The sequence below is a fragment of the Mytilus trossulus genome, chromosome 8 (genome assembly GCF_036588685.1).
Source record: "Mytilus trossulus isolate FHL-02 chromosome 8, PNRI_Mtr1.1.1.hap1, whole genome shotgun sequence".
In the NCBI taxonomy this organism is placed as follows: Eukaryota; Metazoa; Mollusca; class Bivalvia; order Mytilida; family Mytilidae; genus Mytilus; species Mytilus trossulus.
The window spans coordinates 19,058,557-19,065,897 of record NC_086380.1 but is presented as its reverse complement, the minus strand read 5'-3'; positions in this window follow the sequence as shown (position 1 = coordinate 19,065,897).

Here is a 7,341-nt window from a genome sequence, read left to right as displayed (position 1 = left end):
AGGGTATGACAGACTGATGGACATATTAAAGTAACGTTATGATGTTCACGCTATTAATCTTTGTCAGCAATTTTGGAAAACCTAATATAGAGACATCTTTTTTCTCATCTACTTTCTGTTAATTGTTTGTATACGGAGTTTTTTTTGTTTTCTTCCTAGTTATCTAACTTATCCAGTCAAACATAAAACAAACAACTCCACAAATACAACAAATTTTTATTTCGACTTATATTAATATAAATTTCTATGTGCAGGGTAGATGAATAAAAAGGTATTAACACTAAATAGGTTTGAATTTACGTCTTCTAAAGTCCAAAATAATGGTTAATCCCCAGTTCCAAGTTGCATATAAAATTCCCCAAAATTGACCTAACATGGATTTTGCTTCATGCTGAGTGTTTTTCTGAGCATATAGCTTTTCAACTTTTGCGATTCTTGTGTATCCTAGGCTACTAAATAATCTGCGTTAAGTCTTCCTGATGAACGTCAATACAGAAATGCGCTTCAAACGCATGGAATTTATAACGTGTTGTTTACCTTTTTAATGATAAGCGTTTCATGTGATTGGGTTTTCCTCTAGTAAGTTCGTGCATAATCATTGATCAAGGATTTTGTCATGTAATAAATGTTTTTGTTAGACATTAAAACAAGTTGAAGTCCTGGAAATGTCTTTTAAAGTAATAGAGTGTATATCGGATATGGTTTACAATTACGGAAAAGCTGTTGACCATACATGAAGTAATTTGTTTCACTTGTGTTAGGTGTACACTGCCTTTGAGTTTCCCTATTTTTATTTTATTTAATCTGCTCTAAAATCACACAGTGTTTTCGATATCTAAAACTAGTCAACACATTTACTGATTTTATCATCGGAATAAGGACATCATTCGTTAAAAAGAATCAACAGGCAGACTTATTATACGTTCAGGTATTTTTTTTTATCTTTTATAGTAACTTTCTTTACAAAGCGCAATAATGTCGACATTCACCTTAAAATTTAAAGTAACGTAAAACAGACTTATTAAGAAGGAATATAGTTACGATACTGTTGTCGGCTAATTAAATATGGCACAATTTGGCTTTAATATTACCTGAGCCATATTTCATACAACGTTTTAAAATTTTGGGTCCTCATTGCTCTTCAACTTTGTATTTATTTGGCTTTATAACGTTTTTGATCTGAGAGTTACTGATGAGTCCTTATAGGATCTTTGCATCCAAAAGAAACATATCTATTCTAAAATCAATTGGTGTGTGCATGATACGGATTTTTCATCTCATATATTTTAAGATGTTACATGTATGATAATAAATCCCTAACGGAAGGGATTATGATATGATATTCATTAGATAAAGACATAGTATTTCAATCAGTTAAATTAAGTCTTGAGCTGGCATGTCAGTAACTGTTAGTAGACCTTTGTTAATTTGTGTATCATTGTCAGTTTGCTTAGTTTCTTTTGTAACCTATTCTGACATCGGACTCGGACTTTTTTCTTAATTGAATTTTACTGTGCATATTGTTGTGCGTTTGTTTTACATGGGCTAGAGGTATAAGAGGATCCGGAGGATTGAAATCTCAAAACATGTTTTACCCTGCCGCATTTTTCTCCTGTCCCAAGTCAGGAGCCCTTGGCCTTTTGGGTTTTAAAGGATTTCAAGTTTTAGTTTCTGTCATATATTTAAGAGTTCAGTATGATGTTGATTGTCACTGAACTAGAATTATTTATGTTTAAGGGAAGATATAAAGTACGCCTCTGTGTGCGGGCTTTTCTCGTGGTATTGAATAACCATTGGTGTCCCTCGGTTGTGTTTTTCTCTTCGATCGGGTCTTTTTGACACATTCCCATTTCCATTCTACATTTTACATAACATTTCATTGCATATAAGAAAATAACTATCACTCGAAGTTAACAAATCAAATTCAATCCCTTCTTTTTTTAGTACGAGCTTTAATAACCATGTAACTTAAAGTTTTCGAAGTTTTCTATAGAAACAGCAACAAATGGTGCTTTGAAACACCCGTGATATATATTAATGACTCAAAAGGTCTTATCGCTGATACAGGTTTGCTTACCCTTCTGCTCCCTGCGTTTATTACAGTTTCTTTAATAATAAAAAGATATGGTATAATTGTCGATGTCAAACTTGCAAAAATGCATGAAATGACACAGACGTTAAGAACTATAGATGACCATATGGCCGTCCATTTTTAGCAAAGCTTATACAGAATAGTCAGCTGAAAAAAAGACACAAAATAACAAAAGTAAAACAATTCAAACATGCAAACAAAAAATAATGTGTATGCAAAATAATAAACTAAAACAAATATATAACATAGAGACAAACGAAATCCACTGAATTGCTCATAAAAGTGTTCATAAGTGTACACATTTCCGACTTTAAAGGAGAAGGGTCATGAAGGGCCATGTTTGGCCCAATCTCAAAACTAGTGCTGTGAAGGATTTCCTGGTGAAACTAACATGACTTTGCCATAAAATATTATTTTCTAACACTTTGGGGCATTTTTTCACCATTTTTGGGCAAAAAAGTAAAAAAATCAGGAAAAGTGAGAATTTCTTGATATAAGTAATGACAAATTTATTAAACACAAGTTAAATGTATCCAATAATGCATATGTTATATAACAACACCAACAACTATATCAGAGTTTTTAATAGACATTAAACTGAAATTAAATGTAATTTTTTGGGGCAAAAACCATTAAATATCTGTATAAAATGAGGATTTCTGGAATAATTTATTAACAATCACTCCACAAATAGTTCAAATAACAAGTATGGTGCATATGTTTTGAATAGATACAGTTAACAATATCAAAGCTTTAAAAATACATAAGAACGCATTTCAAAGGCATTTTTTGGCAAAATACTGTAAAAATCTTCATAAAGTGAGGATTTCTGGGATTATTTAATAACAATCACTCCACAAATAGTTAAAAAAACTAGTATGGTGAATATGTTTTGAATTGATACAGTTTACAATATTAAAGCTTTAAAAATACATAAGAACGCATTTCAAAGTCATTTTTTGGCAAAATACTGTAAAAATCTTCATAAAGTGAGGATTTCTGGGATTATTTGTTAACAATAACTCCACAAATAGTTCAAATAACAAGTATGGTGAATATGTTTTGAATTGATACAGTTTACAATATCAAAGCTTTAAAAATACATAAGAACGCATTTCAAAGTCATTTTTAGGCAAAATACTGTAAAAATCTTCATAAAGTGAGGAATTCTTGGATTATTTAATAACTATCACTCCACAAATAGTTCAAATAACAAGTATGGTGAATATGTTTTGAATTGATACAGTTTACAATATCAAAGCTTTAAAAATACATAAGAACGCATTTCAAAGTCATTTTTTGGCAAAATACTGTAAAAATCTTCATAAAGTGAGGATTTCTGGGATTATTTGATAACAATCACTCCACAAATAGTTCAAAAAACAAGTATGGTGCATATGTTTTGAAAAGATACAGTTAACAATATTAAAGCTTTAAAAATACATAAGAACGCATTTCAAAGTCATTTTTTGGCAAGATACTGTAAAAATCTTCATAAAGTGAGGATTTCTGGGATTATTTAATAACAATCACTCCACAAATAGTTCAAAAAACAAGTATGGTGCACATGTTTTGAATAGATACAGTTAACAATATCAAAGCTTTAAAAATACATAAGAACGCATTTCAAAGTCATTTTTTGGCAAAATACTGTAAAAATCTTCATAAAGTGAGGATTTCTGGGATTATTTAATAACAATCACTCCACAAATAGTTCAAAAAACAAGTATGGTGCATATGTTTTGAATAGATACAGTTAACAATATCAAAGCTTTAAAAATACATAAGAACGCATTTCAAAGTCATTTTTTGGCAAAATACTGTAAAAATCTTCATAAAGTGAGGATTTCTGGGATTATTTAATAACAATCACTCCACAAATAGTTAAAAAAACTAGTATGGTGAATATGTTTTGAATTGATACAGTTAACAATATTAAAGCTTTAAAAATACATAAGAACGCATTTCAAAGTCATTTTTTGGCAAAACACTGTAAAAATCTTCATAAAGTGAGGATTTTGGGATTATTTAATAACAATCACTCCACAAATAGTTCAAAAAACAAGTATGGTGCATATGTTTTAAATAGATACAGTTAACAATATCAAAGCTTTAAAAATACATAAGAACGCATTTCAAAGTCATTTTTTGGCAAAATACTGTAAAAATCTTCATAAAGTGAGAATTTCTGGGATTGTTTAATAACAATCACTCCACAAATAGTTCAAAAAACAAGTATGGTGCATATGTTTTGAATAGATACAGTTAACAATATCAAAGCTTTAAAAATACATAAGAACGCATTTCAAAGTCATTTTTTGGCAAAATACTGTAAAAATCTTCATAAAGTGAGGATTTCTGGGAGTATTTAATAACAATCACTCCACAAATAGTTCAAAAAACAAGTATGGTGCATATGTTTTGAATAGATACAGTTAACAATATCAAAGCTTTAAAAATACATAAGAACGCATTTCAAAGCCATTTTTTGGCAAAATACTGTAAAAATCTTCATAAAGTGAGGACTTTTGGGATTATTTAATAACAATCACTCCACAAATAGTTCAAAAAACAAGTATGGTGCATATGTTTTGAATAGATACAGTTTACAATATTAAAGCTTTAAAAATACATAAGAACGCATTTCAAAGTCATTTTTTGGCAAAATACTGTAAAAATCTTCATAAAGTGAGGACTTCTGGGATTATTTAATAACAATCACTCCACAAATAGTTCAAAAAACAAGTATGGTGCATATGTTTTGAATAGATACAGTTAACAATATCAAAGCTTTAAAAATACATAAGAACGCATTTCAAAGTCATTTTTTGGCAAAATACTGTAAAAATCTTCATAAAGTGAGAATTTCTGGGATTGTTTAATAACAATCACTCCACAAATAGTTCAAAAAACAAGTATGGTGCATATGTTTTGAATAGATACAGTTAACAATATCAAAGCTTTAAAAATACATAAGAACGCATTTCAAAGTCATTTTTTGGCAAAATACTGTAAAAATCTTCATAAAGTGAGGATTTCTGGGATTATTTAATAACAATCACTCCACAAATAGTTAAAAAAACTAGTATGGTGAATATGTTTTGAATTGATACAGTTTACAATATTAAAGCTTTAAAAATACATAAGAACGCATTTCAAAGTCATTTTTTGGCAAAACACTGTAAAAATCTTCATAAAGTGAGGATTTTGGGATTATTTAATAACAATCACTCCACAAATAGTTCAAAAAACAAGTATGGTGCATATGTTTTAAATAGATACAGTTAACAATATCAAAGCTTTAAAAATACATAAGAACGCATTTCAAAGTCATTTTTTGGCAAAATACTGTAAAAATCTTCATAAAGTGAGAATTTCTGGGATTGTTTAATAACAATCACTCCACAAATAGTTCAAAAAACAAGTATGGTGCATATGTTTTGAATAGATACAGTTAACAATATCAAAGCTTTAAAAATACATAAGAACGCATTTCAAAGTCATTTTTTGGCAAAATACTGTAAAAATCTTCATAAAGTGAGGATTTCTGGGAGTATTTAATAACAATCACTCCACAAATAGTTCAAAAAACAAGTATGGTGCATATGTTTTGAATAGATACAGTTAACAATATCAAAGCTTTAAAAATACATAAGAACGCATTTCAAAGCCATTTTTTGGCAAAATACTGTAAAAATCTTCATAAAGTGAGGACTTTTGGGATTATTTAATAACAATCACTCCACAAATAGTTCAAAAAACAAGTATGGTGCATATGTTTTGAATAGATACAGTTAACAATATCAAAGCTTTAAAAATACATAAGAACGCATTTCAAAGTCATTTTTTGGCAAAATACTGTAAAAATCTTCATAAAGTGAGGACTTCTGGGATTATTTAATAACAATCACTCCACAAATAGTTCAAAAAACAAGTATGGTGCATATGTTTTGAATAGATACAGTTAACAATATCAAAGCTTTAAAAATACATAAGAACGCATTTCAAAGTCATTTTTTGGCAAAATACTGTAAAAATCTTCATAAAGTGAGAATTTCTGGGATTGTTTAATAACAATCACTCCACAAATAGTTCAAAAAACAAGTATGGTGCATATGTTTTGAATAGATACAGTTAACAATATCAAAGCTTTAAAAATACATAAGAACGCATTTCAAAGTCATTTTTTGGCAAAATACTGTAAAAATCTTCATAAAGTGAGGATTTCTGGGATTATTTAATAACAATCACTCCACAAATAGTTCAAAAAACAAGTATGGTGCATATGTTTTGAATAGATACAGTTAACAATATCAAAGCTTTAAAAATACATAAGAACGCATTTCAAAGTCATTTTTTGGCAAAATACTGTAAAAATCTTCATAAAGTGAGGATTTCTGGGTTTTCCTGTTACAATTTTTAACGCCAGTCGTTTATGAGCCCCTTATAGCTTGCAGTTTGATGTCGTATGCTCCATGTAGAAAACCTTTCTTTGACTTCATATTGTTAACATTCTACACATTGTGACTTTCCCTTGACCGAAAATGACGGAAAGTGCCTAAAAAATGACCGAAAATTCCAAAAAGAAGTGCCAAATACGACTAAAGTTATCTGCCTGGAATAAGAAAAACCTAAGTATTTTGGACAATTTATACTTTTGCAAACAGTAATTCTTTAAAATATATCTTTTTAATCTTCTCGATAAGTTATAGATAATCTTCTTCTTTAATCAGATTTTATCTTGAGATATAGATTTAAATCTAAAGTATGCTATTCATTTATTTTACTAAGATCTTTTCTTGAAAACATCCTCAGAACATATATGTCGGTTTATTATAGGTGACAATATTTTAATGCATCATTTTGTTCTTTGATGTAAATCAAGTTACTTCCATCCACAAGAACGAGCTGGAATGATTCCGATGAAATATTGTAAGACGATGCAATACCATAAACTTCTATATTGACAGCATGCAATGCTGTTACAATCTCTTTCATCTTTGCAATGTTACTCTATTGGCCATTTGATATAATTAAGATAATTTTACTGGCATCATCTGAACTACACGATTTGTTTGAAAACCCATTTTGTATGACAAAGTCAAGTAATCGATGCATCTCCAAATTGTCAGTTTTTTCTTGGTCAACCGTAAATGCGGCAGAAATAAGTTTGTCCTTAGTTAAATTTTTTGACCAACACGTTGTAAAAATGAATTTTGGATTTGATGAATCCGCAACAACCCCTATGG